This window comes from Oryza sativa, chromosome 9 (assembly GCF_034140825.1).
Source record: "Oryza sativa Japonica Group chromosome 9, ASM3414082v1".
Lineage (NCBI taxonomy): Eukaryota > Viridiplantae > Streptophyta > Magnoliopsida > Poales > Poaceae > Oryza > Oryza sativa.
Genome location: NC_089043.1, coordinates 6176763 through 6194881, shown reverse-complemented (window position 1 = coordinate 6194881; position 18119 = coordinate 6176763). Strand labels below are relative to the sequence as shown.

At 44.1% G+C, this 18119-nt stretch overlaps 2 long non-coding RNA genes across 3 annotated transcripts; one reads left to right on the top strand and one right to left on the bottom strand.

The window, feature by feature from the left end:
• Positions 1-556: 556 nt before the first annotated feature.
• Positions 557-8424, bottom strand: LOC112936422 (uncharacterized). 2 transcript variants are annotated; one of them, XR_003238595.2, is made up of 3 exons: positions 8266-8424; positions 1367-1472; positions 557-731 (listed from the first exon to the last, which is right to left on the bottom strand). It is a non-coding gene; the product is annotated as an uncharacterized lncRNA (long non-coding RNA). The 2 variants fall into 2 exon arrangements; XR_010735005.1 differs by having other exon boundaries at positions 8277-8424.
• LOC136351790 (uncharacterized) lies at positions 3094-5709 on the top strand. Its single transcript, XR_010735006.1, has 4 exons — positions 3094-3217; positions 3305-3558; positions 3636-3748; positions 5577-5709. It is a non-coding gene; the product is annotated as an uncharacterized lncRNA (long non-coding RNA).
• Positions 8425-18119: the final 9695 nt, after the last annotated feature.

Here is an 18119-nt window from a genome sequence, read left to right as displayed (position 1 = left end):
ACCGACCCACGCGCGGATGTGGCTATGGTTCTTATACGTGCGCGGGGGCTGTGAGACCTTCACGAGGTATGAGGCAGATGTGTGGGTTTTATGGTAGGTCTGAGTTACAACGGAACCACAAAACTTTTTATAGGCCTGTGCATTGCCGTCCAACGTTCTCTGCAATGTACACGGCCACTCGATAGTTCTATATAACTAGTCAGTGGCCCCGCGCGTTGCTGCGGGTATAATGCTTGTAACCATATTAGTTATTTGAACTATACAAAAATAAATTTGAAATTTCAAAGAGACATTGTAACGGAGTAAGATATATCTATGCACATATTAGAATAATATAGCATATGCTGATTGGTAAAAGAAAACTTAAATGTTTTGTGGACTTGGAAAGCTCCACACATAGTTGTGAAGCACAAGACACAGTTGATGTACATAGATTCTACGTTGTATATACATGTTGTGATGTCACCTTGTCAACATATGTCCATTCTGTCAATTCGTTGATAAGTGGTAATCAGCATAGATCCATATTGCAAAGCTATTTGAATTTATAGCTAACACCAAAATAAGGATATAAAGTAGATTGGATTGACAGGGTAGTTTAAATAAATAGATTACATGTGTATAATAAAATATGGATAGTGATCTCACCATGTAAGGTGCAGCTTAACCTAACTGTTCATAATGGGATAACCTAATATGTTGTTTGGTTCTTTTGCCTTGAAGCAATATTCCTGCATAGTGCATGTCAAGAATGAACAATTATAATTGCACTGTCACATATGCTCTAAAACTACAGTAGATATTCGAAAAAAATACAGGTAATGTGAGTAATATGGTACATGAAGATCATCGCTCATGGGGGCTAAGCGCATATGGAGCAAGCAAAGATAGCATTTTATTTTGAGATCAAGCATTCCCTCCTCAGCATTTGCATTGAAATTAAGTTTCATTTCATTTTTAACAGAACAAACTTAAGCTGACATATGAAAGACTGAAAATCGATCTCCATTTGCATCTTGAAATTAACATTCAATCTTCCTAATCAAAGCAACAAAAGGTACATTTTCCCTACAGTTCATATCTCTGTTGACTTCAGCCTTCATCTTCATTTAGTGAACTGGAAGCTAAGGTGTGAATGACAAAATGAAATATAATTGTAGTTCCTATTGATCTTTAGCTGGTGAAAAAAAGCACCGACAAAACATAAAACATTTTTGTACTCAAAGCAAGCATTGGACCTGTTACAATTGAACTTCAAACATTAGTCAATGCTGGGACAGTATTATCTATCATGTACATACAACAGATAAATTTGGAAAATAAGTGCAAAAGAAAGTATATAAAAGGGAAGTTATATGGCCCAAACCTTGTAGATTATTCCCTAATGGTGTGTTGTATGCCTGTTAAAAGCATTCTACAGAGCATGGTTGGTGCAGGCAAACATGATTCCAGCTTGATTTATGGCAGTAAAACTGCATAATGAATGGTTCAGGAAAAGAGAATAATAAGCCAGATAAAAAAAAGCAATTACTATATAATATATATGCCGTGGTTAATCAGCAGCGGACCATGTAAAGTAGACACCAAAAAAATTCTTAAAGCTAGGAAGTGCCACAACTTGACAAACATATTGAATTGGATGGTCGATTTTTTTTAGCAAGACATGTAGGGAATAGCCATAGACAGGTTGTAAATTCCCGAACTTTTCATTAGTAACCATGTTTGGTTATCTCGGGAATATTTTTCAATGTGTATATGTAATACTATACCTTAACATGTTATAATAAAGTTATCAGGTCAAAGCAGAGATTTTTCTATCTAGAAAAAGGGAAGTGTTCTCAATTTTCCATCAGTGATAAGTACAAAAGTCAAAGTGTAACATACCCGAAATTCTAGGACTCAGAAATTTCTTATCAAAATAATTAGAGGTTAACTTCTCCAATTTTGAGAGGCAAAAATTTCCGTTTTAAACTTAGGTGATGACCAACTTAAACCATTGCATGATTAAAATTTGAGAGCAAAATAAAATCTTTTCATTCCCAACGTTATACAAGAAATGTCACCAAGCATATGAGCATACATGTACATAATGTATGCCTAGGCTCGAGTTCTTTGTGCATTTGGAGTTTTGGTCTTGCATTCCATAATTGGTCCCATGAGCATAATCTAAAAGAATTATTTCACTAAACAAACCTATAGTTAATCTTGGGTAATAGCATGTGGACTTAATATTAAACTCAAATATCATCTTCTCAGTCTAAAAGAAGTTTAATGTAATCCCTATAATAATATTAGATGCAATTATGAAGTGGGAACACATATACAAACAAAGGTCATCCTAATTCTCTAAAATATTTTGTGCAAGATAAAATCATGGAAAAATTTATGTGAACAGTGATTAGCACAAACTTATCCTCTGTAATTTTGTTAACATGTTAACATTCAAGTTGATACCTCGAACTAATCAGTCAAAGCAGACAACTAAAAGAAATCAAATTAAATTTTAATCGGCTAAAACCATATTTCATCCAAAAGTACATTTAACTGCACATAAGTGAACATGGAAAATAATTTATTCAAATACTAAATTATTTATCATGAATAAATATAACTTTTCTAGAATTTTCCTCCTCTGTTAAGCCTCCTAAAAATTCAATCTAGCTTTCTAATAGCCCATCTTTGTTTAATTTCTGTGAGCAGTCTACCCATTATTTTTAAGTGCAACCAAAGAAAATGGAATCTAGGTGTAATCATCTACCTCCAGTAAAATCAACACTAGATAATCTGGTCTACACATTAATTTACGAAGCTACAAAGTTAGAGAAGAAAATAATTCCGAAAAATGATCTGAAAATCAAGTTTACCCAGAATCTTACCCAACCCTCTCACCCTAGCCTAGTTTGCCACGACCTGGACCCACCTGGCAGCCTCTCTAGCTTGCCCTTCCTCTGTCCCTCATCCTCAGCCGACCAAGAAACACAGAGAGGGAGAGATCGAGAGCCGACCGAGTCCTGGACGCGTCGACGCGTGGTGACGACGTGTCGACGCCTTCAAGTCACTGAGTCATGCCTCCATCTCCTCCAGACCGAGTCGCCCAACTCCGCACATCACTCTAGAGCTGAAGAAGCCGAGGGAGAGGTCCTCAGCCTCTCCGTCATCCTCAACCTCGCCGCCGGTCGTAGTGGCGACGACCTTCGCCAACGCCGATTGGGTCGAGGTCATCTCTATGTTTTTCGCGTTCCCTTATCTCCACACAATGCCGAACCATTTCTCTTTTGACCACCTCCCGTTTTGTGCATCACAGCCATCGGAACGCGACCACGCCGACGGCGCCCTGGAGCACGCACTGGAGCACCGCCGCTTCAATCATCGTCGTCGTCTAGCCATCCTCGACCATCTCGGAGCAAGCCGCTGCGCCAAGAATCTCACCTCGACCTACTCTTCAAAACGCCTCAAGAACCCCAGCCCAAGACATCTAGAACACGGAGAACGCATCTTTTCTTCCCCGGCGCCAATTTGAATCCGCCGCCGTCGCCATGGTCGATTCCGCCTTCTCCGGTGAGCCATTGTCTGATTCTTTGCACATGAAGCATCCCTGAGACCTCGCTAACAACGTATGACCTCATTCATGCCAGATGGATTGGTAGATCAAGCCGTCGACGTCATCCCGGAGTGAAGCGCCGTCGCCAAGCCATTTTCGTGTGCTGCCGCCATCGTCTGGACCTCATCAACTCTGGCCAACACCATGGTATATACCCATGAACCTCAAATACTCACATGCATGCACCCACTTAACCAATACATGACTGTAGATGCACATGCACCATCACCCGAAAACACCTTCCGCTCACACTAGCCATCGGCGCTACTCCGATGTCCCCAAACCAAGAAAACTAGAGGAATGGAATCGCGAGAGCTTGCTCTTCATTTTATCTTTTGACCTCAACCTCAAACGAGCCAACGTTTGCCGCTGGCGAGCTCGAGATCGAGCTCAGCCATGGCTAGCTCTGCTCTGTCTAGAGCAGAGGGATGACTCCCGTGAATTAGATTAAGTGCAGGGATCCGTTTACAATTGTAGAAACACACTGACATATGGGCCTAGGACTGCGGGTTGATTCCTAGAAACCTCAAGGGCCTTTTTGCATATTGGTCCCTCACAGCCATGTGGACCCCATCCTTTAAAATCTGGAGAATAATTAAGGCAATGCCAAACAAATATATGTTTAACAGAAAAATGCACAAACTTGTAAAATCCATAAGAAATCAAATATAGCTTATTTTGAAGTGTTTCCAGTTGCTGTAGATTCTTAAGGTTATGAACTTTATTCCAGGAATATAAAACTTGACACTCACTGTACAAACTTTGCCTCTAACATTTATCTAAGATAAGTCATACATAAAGCATATACAAATTTATAAAACACATAGAAAATTCATCTAAACTCATTTTGAAACAAACTCAAATTCTACAAATTCATCATCATGCACTCTCTGATTAGGTGAAATAAAAGTAATTACTTACTTTGCATCAAAAGCCTCTAAAACTATTATCTTTAAAATGACTAGTTTTAGATAAGCTAAATTTTAGAAATTCATATAAAATTCAACTTAGCTTCAATTTTAGTAAACTTAAGTTCTGTAGAATCATCAAAATGTGTATTCCCAGGTTATGAAATAAAATTATATACTTACTGTGTAGTAAAAGTCTCTAATCATGTAAGGATTTACCAACATAGAGAAGCCTTTAATTTGTAAGATTTGTAGAAAATTCATTTTTAGTCCAAATGAAATGAACCAAGTTTCTATAGAACCAGCAAATGGTTAGCTTCAACATAGTAAAATAAAATAAGACACCTTTTGTACAAATGATAGCTCTAATCTTTAAATAGATAACCTAGGAGTTAATTACTTAGTAATGGTTAAGCAAAATATATGTGTAGAAGTATTTATAATGCACTCTAGCTATGAATAAACCTAAATAAAACTTGTTAGAACAGTGGAGCATAGTTCCTTTCCCATCCACTAAAACTTAAAAGAACTTAGCTCATATAATAATTTCTAGGTTAATATAATGTATTGCTAGTCTAGATCAGAGCACCCCTAGTTTATAAAGTATGAACCATAGTAGTAAAAACCATAAACATGTGAACTAAAAATGTTTTAGTTAACCAAATTACTTCTTTTATTCAACTTAAACAGTAGGTAGCATGTTCTGAACCAACAACTCTAACACGTTATAACTTGTAAAATGCATAAAGAATTCATTATAAATCCAAAATTTGTGAAACCAAATGTGTTAGTCTTAGAAAACACATCTCCACACCCCTGTGAAGTCTAATCTAATAAAAATCACTTTACAAAAGTATTTTGTAACACTACCTAAGACTATATTACTATAAACCGATAAAACCTCTAAAATTCATAACTCCCAAATGGAATAAGATAAAATAAAAATTCTTTCACCTAAATTCATTATAAGACCAGTACCTAATCACTGTGCATAAATCATGAATTTTAGAGCATTTTAGATTTTCAGCTATTTCGGTGTTTAATTGCATAACGTGTCCTTTATCTAGATAATTGCATAATCGGTGAAGGAGTGGATTAGGTGCTAACATTTCTCTGATCAAGGCAAGTTTTCTCCTCCCATCCTTTGAACACATTGAATCCCATGATTTGAGGAATGAAAATATTTGTTTGCAAAGTTGCATGTGAACTTAGACTATTTCGGTATTTGAAATTGGGATAAGGTAGTTATGACCTATTTGCTGCATTCCCTACCTTGAATAATTGATCCTCTTGCTGTTTGAACCCCTAGAAATGGTTAGAGCACACTCTTTGTGCTCAAATGGGTTTATATATGCTCTATATGCAACTACTTGCTTAGCCATGCTTAGAAATATGCAAATGTTCATTCCATCTATAATTAAAATGTGATTTTTGACACATGAACCTTTGCTGGAATAAAATGAATATGATGGGTATTTGCGAACTAAAATGTGTAAAATGTGATTTTAGACTTGGGCGGCAAGTGATGTGCATATGGTGTTAGGTGCATGCCGATAGGGGGAGTGTTTGGCCAAGTCCGTAAGGACCGAACTTGTGTCACCAACTTAAAGTTATTCGTACATCCACATGTGCTAGTATGGGATGGCCTAAGCTGATTAATCTATTTAGAACTAGCCTTGCATTCTGGTAGGCTGGTGTGTATGAGTTAGTCGATAATTCTGAGGAATTAGTCGATGATTCAGAGGAACTTCCTATTTGCCCTGACGTGGTAGTTTAGGGGACTAAGTCTGTCCAATACAACGGTATTGTGCCACGTGGGTGGGTTCCCGTTGTGTCCGCCACCACGGCATTAAGTTTAAGGCGTGGGCCCGCCACTTAACGGTTCTAGACATATTTTCAAGTATGCCTAGGATGGAGGAACACGTATCGTGCTGGTGCAAGGCTAGATTCTAAGTAGTGTAAAGGCTTCGTTGTGACCTCTAGTCCGCACTCATAATGTAGAGTGTGGGGTGCTTGGCCGGCACTGAACCAACTAGAGTGTAGCCTCTGGGCTTCTATCACATCATGTGGATAAAGGTGTACAAATTTTGCAGAGTTCTTTAAACTAATTGATTAGCCGTGTTCACGGTCAAGAGCGCTTTGGTGAAGTGTCATGAGTATAGACTATGTTTTAAAATGTGAACATATGACCTTGGTTTGAAATGATAAATGTGTTGAGTTGTGTGTGTGTGGTGATATATTATGACTTGTTGTCGAAGGATGACAACAAGAGATTGATTATGATGGAATTATGATGAACTTAATATTGAAACTTAAAATTTGTTTTGTTAATTGAAGCATCAACTCCTTTACAAAAGAATTGCGAAACAAAACTTGCTTTATACTGAAATTGAACTACATATTGCCTTCCTTTGAATATATGCCTTACATGTAGTATAGTAGGATTGACTTGTACTTGCCATTAAACAATTTAATGTACTGACTCTTGTTGTTGATATAACCTTTTGTTTGCAGGTTTAGACTTAGTCTTTAAGTGATGCGGGTTTTGATTGCTTCTTCTAGGATGAGAACTTAATGGGGTAAACCCCTAGTCGGTGTGCTTGTGATTGGGTAGTCAAGCTTCCGCTGTTCTCTAATAAGTCTATTTGGCCGGTCGGCCTATGTAATTATTAAGTTGTTGTAAGTCTTAAGTTTCTTTCATCTTAGTTGTGTTTGCTATGTATAATCATGCTTAAGATGAAAGTGTGAATCTAGTGCACATCCTGGAAACTATATTCACATGAGTATGAGTTAGAAATATTTGAGAGGTTGTAGATCTTTAGCCATTTTTGTCAAGTCTTCTGAATGTGTAACATATCTGGTCGCCGCCTTCGAGTGGTTTGACGGGCACATCTCAGGCTGAAGTTGACTGGCAGGCTAAGGGCTCAGCAATGTCTCCAATATTTCTCTCGCGAGGTGTCGGATGTTTCATTATGTTTGTTTGATGACTTGAATTATTCACTTCATCTCTCAAATATAACGGAAGGTCTGAAGAGCCTACGACACAAAGTGCCCTCTGAATACTGGTAATTAAATTATTAACTATTTAATTTTGTTTGAAGGGATCGTGTACTGCAGAAACCTGAACTCAAGGTTGAAAATGGATAGATTTAGAAACATTACCAAATAGTATTACTTTTAAGACAAATACTTCTACAGAAATAGTTTACAGCACAAATATGTCATCGTCTGCTCGCACAGATGCTCTATTGCTGGGAATAAATGCTGCAGTAATCAAATGATTTTCAGGTTGGATGCTACATGCAGAATGTGTAATTAACCATGACATATTGCCATAAAAGATTGTGAATGCACTGAAATGCAATCTGAGAATACAATTTGAGCATTCAGAAAAGCAAAGTCCTAAACTCCCAATCTACTGATTAAAGAAGCACTATAGGCTAGGTAAAACACTTCCCATCTTACTGGTGCGACCAACATGATGGAAGAAACACAGCGCACTAATTTTTCCTGGCACTGGGGCACACGATATAATAAACTTGCCGTGTAAATAAGCAAACATATGTTGTAACCACATATTCATGACTGTGGAATGGACCACAAAAAATGCATATTCACTAATCACAAATCGGCAATGACATTATGATAGTAGTCTAATAGACGATCACAAATCGACAATCAAAAATAACAAATTGATAGCATAGAGCAAGTTTCAATCAAAAATCAGTATAGAGCAAATTAGGTAAAGGAGCAGACCTGTAAAGTACCTGCAGGGGAAGGCCGGAATCGAAGGGCGAAGGCCGAAGGTGGCACCAGCGCACTGCTACTGCCTGCTGTGCTACACGCCACGGCCTCCCTAGCTCCCGGTATCAGCGGCCGGTGGCTGGCTAGGCGGCAGCGGTGTGATGGATAGCAGGAGTTGGAGCAGAGATTTATGCGGGCGAGCAGAGGCAGAGTGGGAGCAGAGACGGCTGTGACCCGCGAGGCACAACACGCGAGGAGAGGCGGAGTGTTGGTATTTCTTAACAACATTACTAGAAATATAATTCTCAGCAATGGCGCAGAAATATGTTTGGAATATTATGGTTACAGAGTTCATCCGCAAGCGCACAGATATATCATTGTAGCATTTCACCTGAGAGTATTCCAAGGGTATCGTATTTATTTTATCCCGTGGGAAGATCATGTAGAGACAACTCAACTAATAATTTATATATTACTTGTGATAATCATATTCTAAGTAGGGGTTAAGATAATTCAAGGGTAGAGTGACACACAAGCAATAACTACTCATTCTCATAATAAATCATCTAAGCTAAGTGGAAAGAAAAGAGAAAGAAAATATATTCCTATACTTCTAATATACATAGTATACATACATTCTAGTTAGCTGATATACTAGCTAATACCCTCTATCCGATGCCCTCCTGGTACTTTGAGAAGCCATCCCTGACTGTCGAGTTCCTTACGACAGCCCATCATGACCATACAACCTGTAACGCCCCGATTTTCGTTCGGGATTAAAAATCATTTAATAATGCATTTCCTAGAAATTAAATAAAAAGTTAAGCAATTTATTCAAGTGAATTAATGGGAGAATTAAAATTTTTCCTTAAAAATCATTGGCCGGGAATATTTTGCAATATTCTTTGTGCCCTAAAATACTCTCTGAAATTTCCCGTGAATTTTCGGAGCTCAAGAAATAATTTTAAATAGCACAAAGTTCATTTAACCAATAAGAATAAAAAGAAAAGAAAATAATCTTCCCCTTCCTTCCTTTCGGGCTCGGCCCAAATTCCTCCCCTCCTCCTTCCTAGGCCGGGCTTCCCTTCCTCGGCCCGCTCGGCTCTCTCTCTCCCTCAAGTCTACATATCCTCCCTAGCCCGTTTTCCTCTCCCCCTCTCTCCGATAGGTGGGCCCCACCTGTCATCTCCTACCTCTAGCTCCATCCCCAACCGCCGCCATGGCCGCCAAATCCTCCCACGTCGCCGCCTCTCCTGCGCGACTCCCTCTCCCGCGCGTGCGTGGACGCGGTTGTCGCCCACGTCCGCGCCGTTTCCCCCCGCTCTCCCCGCAAAATCCGGCCACGTCGCCGCCTCCCGCATCTCTCTCTCCTCCCACGTCTCCGGCCGGTTTCTACCTCTCTCGAGCTCGATCCCGCCTCCCCTCCCCTATAAAAACATTCCCCGCACCTCCCTCTCCATTTTCCCCTCTCTCCCGAGCCCTCCCGTGCACGAAAACAACCCCGCCACCATCGCACCTCCCACCGCCGCTCGCCGACGACCCTCCAGCCGGTCGCCACAGCCGCTCCCACCACCGTCGTTCCGCACGACCGCCACCAGCGGCTTCGCCGCGTCGTGCCGCACCCCGGCGTCCGCTCCATTTCCCCTCCCCGCCTCCGAAGCACCGCCTCCATCCACCGCCGCCGCCGACTCCAGCCGCCGCTTGGCGCCGCTTCTAGCCACCCCAAGTCGCGCTATCGCCGCTGCTCGCTTCGCAGCGCCGAGGAGCACCTCGGCCGCCGCTTTTCACGGCCGGGATCCCGCCGGAACACGGTTCCCCTCGCGCCGGTGAGCATCCGCCGCCCGTTCTCCCCTCCGACCAGCGATTCATGCCGCTGGGAGCCCTCTCTCCCCCTCCTAACCTCTCCCCCATCCTCCCAGGTCCTTCCGGCCGCCGTCCGCCGGTTCCCGCTTGCGGAACGCCGCCGGGCCGCCGTTCCGCCTTCATCCCGAGGAGCACCGACGCCAAGCGCCACCCCCCCCCCCCCCCGCCTTTCCCCGCCCCTCGTCGCCGCGTCCTTGGTGAGCTCCTCCTCTCCCTCCTTGCCTCCCTCCTCTGTCTCCCGTGCGCGCTGCCGCGCCAGTGGCCGCCGCCGGCGCCCACCGGGCCGTGCGCCGCTGCCGTTAGGTCGGCCGGCCGGCTTGCCACCGCCCCGCTCGCCTGGGCCGCCCGGATCCCCTTGCCACGCCTCACCGCCGCTTTCTCGCGTGCACCGGCCGTCGCCGCAGGAGGCCGCGCCGCCGCGAGCCGTCGCTCGGCCGGGCCAGCCTGAGCCGTGCCCGTGTCAGCCGCGCCACCCCGTGGTCCCGGTCCACGGTGGACCGATTCCCTTGACCCGCTGTCGTGTGGGGCCCGCCTGTCGACGCCGGCCTCTTTGATGATGTCAGCGCTTAAGCTTTTTCCTTTGAGAAAATAAATAATAATTGCACAATAAATCGAGTTTAATTCTAGAAATTCATTTAAATGGCTCAAAACTTCTAAAATTCATACCTAATTCATTCGAACTCCGAATTGAGCCATTCAACTTGCAAAATTCATCTAAAATTGAGCTCTACATGTTTGTTTAGTTTTTATGTACTGTTTTCTTGGTTTTTATTATAGTTTTTCCTCGTTTTGCATGCCAGCGTGTAGAATCCGTCGTTTCGGAAGTCCGCGGTCGCGAGGAAAAGAGTTCGGAAAATCAAAGTGAAGAAGCAAGGCAAGTCACACATTCCCCTTGAGTATGTTGATCCCAATTTACAAATGTTTTACTGTTTGCAAATAAATATACATGTTTTGCTAATTACATGGGGTCAGGGTTTTACCTATCTGCTCGCTTGTGCCATGTTTACTTGATATATGTCCTTTGTCAACCATGGGTAATAAATCGCCTAGCTTATGTTACTTTGATGACCTAGCTAGAACTATATGCTTAGCCATGCTTAATTACCACTAGCTCAGTCGATGGGATAATTGCAGTATTAGACATTCTAGTATCTTGTTGAGCTGCGTGCTCGAGACATCTGGCCATGCTTCATGGTCGTAATTATCCAACTAAAATGCGACTGAATGGTGGGCTGTGGGTGCATGGTTTTGCTAGTCGCACCCATGGCAATTAAGGACCGGTTCGCGGGATGCCCTGGAAGAACTTATCGTACTTACCACAAGCCAGCGTGGGCAACGGCTGGGCTTGTAGTGTAGCTTTCCTCTAGCTGACGCATCCAGGCAAGGGTGCGCGTGATGGAGTGGGGCGGGCCCTGCGACGGCCTCTGTCGCTTCCGGATTCACCTAGGCACGAGAGGGGACTGCCCGTCGCCCGCTGGGGACGGGGGTGAAACCTGAGGTGTGGTGTGCTTGGCTAGAGGTGGTTATGCGAAGGGTCCTGTCACGGCCTCTTTCCGGTATGTCGTGGTGGCATGTCGGCGCACGGTAACGTGTCATGGGGCTGTGTCTTGTGGGTACAGTTGTACACCTCTGATCAGAGTAAAACTATTCGAATAGCCGTGCCCGCGGTTATGGGCGGTCGACCAGATTCACCGTGATTAGTCTCACACTTAATAAATCGACCCAATACACTGTAGTTTAGGTGGGTTGGTTGGGCCTGCTCAACGTGGTGTAGCGTTGATCAGTGGAGATTTAATGTTACTCTAATTACTCAACAGTTTTACTGTTTTGCTCAATAAAATGTTTTACAACCGCCTTTATGCAAATAGCCACAAACCATCCTTGTATCCCCTTGCATGTCTGCATCGTTGGTGTGGCTTGCTGAGTACGGTGGTTGTACTCAGCCTTGCTATTATTCCCCCTTTTCAGAAGTGTAGTGCTTCTGAGCTGAAGATGAAGTTAGAGGACCAAGGCTCAGACCACAGTTGAGTTTTGCCTGTGGAGTGGAGCTGAAGCCCCGCTAGGATCGCCTTTTTCCGCTGCTACTGCTTTCGTTTCGGTGCGAGGACTAAGTGCCTCTTTTGTAAGTATTTTACGCTTTATTTACGTTTGGAACTGTATATTACTTGTCGTTTTGTGTACCCTGGCTGGTCCTGGACAGGGATTTAATACACAAAATAGTCTGGAAATTTGGGCTAAATTTCTGGGCGTGACAAAGTGGTATCAGAGCCAACTTGACTGTAGGTTGAGCCAAACGGTCAAAACCTAAGGACAAACTTTCTGAAAACCCTATTTGCATAATGTCTCCTCTCGCCCTTCGGCATTTCCTTGTGAAACGGTTTTTAAAATTCTCCTCCCTGTCCCTCCAATTCTTTTAGCTGTTGTCACACCCTGAAAATTCAAAATATATAAATTGTTGTTTAATTGGAATTTTTAGAAATAATTTTAAAAGTCTTGAAGAGAAGATCTAATTTTAATTAATAAATTCCAATATAAAATGGGGCCAGATAAAATTTCATTAAATACTTTGCTTAATTATATAATTCCTAGATTTTTCTGGGATTTATTTGAGCTAAGGAAGTATTTTTAATAAATGGAATTGCATTTCATGAATAATTTAAATTGAAAAAGGTTTTAAAAAGTCTTCTTTTGGCTTTGGGCCGAAAGTCGGCCCAAAACCGCTCTCTCTCTCCTCGGCCCATGTCGGCCCAGTCCGCCGCCGCGCGCGCGCGCGTCCGCCCGCTGACAGGTGGGGCCCACCTGTCAGGGTCGTCGTCAACCTCCGGCCGCCGCCGCCCGAAACCCTAGTTTCGCGCCGCCGCCGTTCCTTTCCAAAATCCGGCCGTTCGTTTTCGTTTCCGGTGAAATTGATTGAGGGGAAACAATCTTTGGGATCTCTTCTACCTTTTCTCCTTTGGAAACATCGGCTAAATCGGTTTGGAATGTGTTTGATTCGAGTTCGAATCGGATCGGTCTCTTTCCTTCAAACCCCGATCTTTCCTTCTCGTCGCCAGCCGCCGTGGGCCTTCGCCGTCACCTCCTAGCCCCTTTAAAAGGACCCCCGAGCTCTTCTCTACCCGCCGCCACCTTCGCCTTCGCCTCTCGTCGTCCGTAGCGCCCTAGCGCCGTGTGCCCTAGCGCCGCCGTCGCTCCAGCCGTGCGCCGCCGCCGTTCCAGACGTCGCCGTCGCTCGGGAAGACCGCCGTCGTGGTCGCCGTCCCGTCGCCGTCCTCGTCCGCCCCTTCGCCGTCGCCGAAGATCGCCGGAGCACCATCGCCGCCGTCGACCCGAAGACCGCCGTCGTTTCTTCGTCGTCGCCGTTGCCGTCCGTTGGTCTTCCGCCGCTCCTTTGGTCACCGGTGAGTTCGCCGCGTCGCGCTCTACCCGTTGGTGCTCTCCGTTCGTGCCGAAGCGCCGCCGTTCGCCGGCGAGCATGCAAGCCCGAGCCGCTGAGCCGCCGCCGCCGGTGGTGACGTCATCGCTGACGTCATCGTCGCCCTCTTCCGTGAGCCGGTCGTAGACCGATCGATCTCGGCCGTCCGTTTTGGATGGATCGATCTCGGCCGTCCGTTCGCGTGAACCGTCGCCCGTGCGCCCGGTCCACCGAAACCCTAGCCCGCTGACGCAATAATCCTCCTTTTCCTTTTCAAAAATAATTCATTATTGCGTCATAATTCAATTAAAATCAATTTAAGTGTTTTAATCCGATTTAATCTTCAAAAATTCATAACTAATTCATCTTAGCTCCGATTTAGTTGGTTCAAGTCTCTAAATTTTTCTAAAATTGAGATCTACATGTTAAAAATATCCACATGTACTGTTCATGCTTGTTTATGTGCTTTTTTGGTGATTTTGCTCTTTTTTGCTTAGATTCCGTCGTTTCCGGAGAGCCCGTTTTCGCAGGAGAAGAGTTTGAAGAGTTCCAAGGCCAGCAAGGCAAGTCACACAGATCCCAAACAACCCTTTGAGCATGTTGATCCCGTTTAAAGCTACTGTTTCTATTCAAATATTGCATTTATTTTCGAATGTCATTGGGTGGAATTAACCTATTGTTTGTTATAGCCCTTTTGTTCTTGATTACTTTATTCCTTGATACCTTGGGTTATTATAACTTGACTAGTTGAGCTTTACATATTGGTTCAGCTAGATATTAGATGTGATTGCTTAGCCATGCTTAGAAACATTAGCACACTATTGGGATAACTTATGACTCACTATTATTTAATGATGGCTTAATGATAGTTCACGATGGCCAATCGTGATTGGTTAATTAATGAATGTGCCAACTAAAACTTGATAATGGTGGGTTGTGAGCACATGGTTTTGAGAGTCGTGCTCATGACAATTAAGGACCGGTTCACGAGTTTCGGTTGTGAAACATTAACCGTGCCAACCACAAGCCAGCGTGGGCAACGGCTTTATCTTTTGTATAGCATGGTTCATTGCGGGGCACCAGACTGAGAAGTGGCGGAGATAAGCCCACGGGGGTCGCTGGGGAGTCCATGCCTTGTTTTTAAGGGGGTGATTATGATCCAGGAAAGGTGCGCTGTAGTGGATTGTGTTATGCAAGGGGTATTGTCACAACTCCTTTCCGAGGTACCGTGGTGGTATTGAGGCACATGGTGACATGATGTGGGGTTGTGTCTTGTGGGTACAGTGGTACACCTCTGATCAGAGTAAAACTATTCGAATAGCCGCGCCCGCAGTTATGGGCAGGTCTAACAATGTCTTTTGTGATTAGTTTCACACTTCTCACCATAATAAAAGATGCTATAACTGGTAATAATTTGTTTAGCTCCTGGTTTGGAATGGTATATTCCTGGTTTGGAGATAGATCTGTACAGCCGGGTATGGTTGTTCAGGATGGTTGGGCCTGAGCAGCATGGGTGTGCTGTTTAGTGTTGATTAAAATTGATGATTAATTACTCTACTGTTTTATAATTCTCAAATGTTTGCTAAATGCTGCTTTTGCAAATGAAACCCTACTATGCCATCCTTTGTTATCCTGTGCACTTGCATATTTGCTGCGTGGCTTGCTGAGTATGTCATATACTCACCTTGCAATCATTCATCAGAGGAAGAGTTCTACAATGATGCTGATGGTGTGGAGGATTAGGTGTAGCCTTGGTCAAGCTGCTTGTGGAGTGGAGCCGTCCGCGCCGTTTATTTTATTTTCCGCTGCTTAGATCTTTATTGATTGTGAGGAACTATCTACCTCTGTAATGACATTTTATTCGCCTATTAATTGGAGTAATAATTGTACTCTATTATCAATTTGTTATTGTGTGCCTCGGCTGATTCCTGGACGAGGGTTCACACACATGTAAGCGTTTGGAATTTTGGATAGAAATTCCGGGCGTGACAGCTGTCAAACCTGAAGGACAAGCCATCAGCTTTGTGCATGTTTGGAAGTCAAGTCAAGCTAAGCCTCAAGCTTCGTGCAAAGAGCGAGAAGATCTGTCCAGACTCGTCGTTCCGCGAAGATCAATAGGAGTTTTCCCGGAGATGACCTAAACCCAATCTTTCCATGAAGAGTAGTTTCGTTAGCTTCTAGATCGTGTGTTGTTTGCTTGTGTGTAGGGGTATGGCTTGCATCATTGGTGGGGATGCGACCATACTAGGTTGTTTGCTTAAGCAACTTAAACCATAAAAATCTACTCACAACATATCACTAGGCAAGTGGTTTAGTACCTCATCTCTAGTAACCCCTCCCATTTCCCCCTCTCTCTGGTGCCTGCAGCAGATGGTCAGCATGAGGGACAATTTCATCGAATCAGGACCCTGTCAGTTTCATGGGGCAACTCAGTGCAATTCTAATAGTATTCCACATCAGCCTCTTGAAGATCAGCCTCAACCCCAAGTCATGGCTAATCAAACTAAGACAGTGGAAGAGTTATTACAACAGATGCGACGTCGGTACCAAATATACCAGATGCAACAGATGCAACGGCAATGTCAGGAGTCGCGTCAATGTCACCAACCGCAGGTGCGAGTCCAGATGCCAGCCCGAAACCCGAATCAGAGTCAGAGTCAGGAGTTCCCAATATCGGCACCGAAGACCCCTGTCAAAATGCTGTCCAGATCCCTGAAGATAACGACAGCCAAGTCATCGTCAGACCAAAGGAAAGTAAGTGCTACCTGTTATGACTGTGGTGAGCAAGGTCATTATGTAAGGAACTGTCCATGGAAGGTGTTCGCCAGGTCACCTGAAGAAGACGAGAAGCAGCACCCCGGAAGTAACCAAGCTCCAAGTCAGTCTACCGACAAGAAGGATGGTACTTTGCAGCCCAACTCTGGAGCGAACAGGACAGTGATATGGAAGATGGATAATGGCAGGACCATGATCATCACCGGTTCAGAATTTACACCTGAAGACGCAGCAAGGATACCCAAGCGTCAGAGAGGAAGAAATAACTTCCGTGGAGCACGTCAGCTAACCCGACATCTCATAAAGTACGGTCCGCCCAGACCCGAAGATGATGAATCAGGATAGTGGTTTTCTGCTGATGACGATGATGATGATAATGATGACGATGATGACGCGACCCTTGACAGTTTCAGGGAAAGAGAGTTGAAGTTCAAAGCATGTACTAGATGTGGGGTAGTCGGACACACTGCTAGTTTATGCCTCCCCACATGCCGCTGTGGTGAATACACCCATTACTCAGATGAATGCCCTTTGAGGAAGGTCACATGTTTCCTGTGTGAGGGAGCAGATCATGTGCCTAAGGATTGTCAGCGGAACTCGGTCCTAGCTTTGACCAAGAAAGAACAAGGGAGAACCGTGCAACCCATTCGTCAACAAATGGCAGTAGACGACATCAGTCACAATCCTTCTGCTCTTCCTCCAATTCCAGCCCCAGTGCAAGCCAACCATGGAAGAAGCAACATCGCTAGGGATGTTCATAAATCACTGCTTGTTCCAGTTTCAGCTGCCAAAGTGCATAATCAGAAGCCTGCACCCCGAGACCAAGCAAGTCAATTATGTCGCAACTGTCGTAAGCCAGGACATTGTTTCAGTGATTGTCCTCTTCCAAGAGCAGCAAAGGCAGTTCGTCGTTATTCGCAAGTTACCAGCACTGCCCACGACACCAATCGACACCTGAATGTGCAACCTCCGCCTCAACGAATCATCGTCAAGGGCACCGTCAGAGGCCGCATTGTTCCACCGGCCATCGTTTCAAGCCTACAGCACCAGCGCCAGCAGGGTAAGCAATGCCAGGAGAACAATAGCTCGCTACAGTTACAAAGAGGAAGTATGCTCCTTCGTCAGCACCCGCAGCAAGTGTCGCCAGCACCAGGTCGCCCGACTGTTGTCAGTTCTAGCAATGCACCTCGTATTGCTCCAATTCGGAGGTCCATCGGCAAATCACCGCTTGGTAACCCCACGGGAAAGAAGATCCTACCTGTTACAGCTGTCAAGACAGTTGCCACTCCACCATCAAAGATCAGCAAGCAGGGCAACGTTCCCGGTGAGACTTCAGCTAGTAGGAGTTAAAGAACAAGTCGGTCATGTTCGAATAATGGAAGCAATTGCAGCTCTAGTCAAGCCCTTTACTTTTCCATCCCAGCAGTAGCCTTCAAGTGTTTATCTTTGTCGCATTTCATCTTGTACATAGAAGTTTATGGCAGTTATCTAATGAAAAGGGAATATTGAATAAAGTATGAGTCAATTAGTTTTGTTCTCCACTTATATGGTCCATCTTGATCATGCCAAAGCAAGTTAACTTGTGTATCTGTCAGTGCTACAAGAAACCAAGAGTTTCTCTTCTAACTCATCGCAATTTTGTTGAGCTCCCAAAACCGATTTGCGAGCCAATAGAGGAATGGTTTACCAACGGAGTGAAAATGGTTAGACCCTCAACACTCGACATGATGAGATCTCTCTAAAGTCAGCATCAGTGGCACTCAGATGAAAGGAGTGATGGAATAATTGAAAGTGACATCATATAAAGAATCTTGGA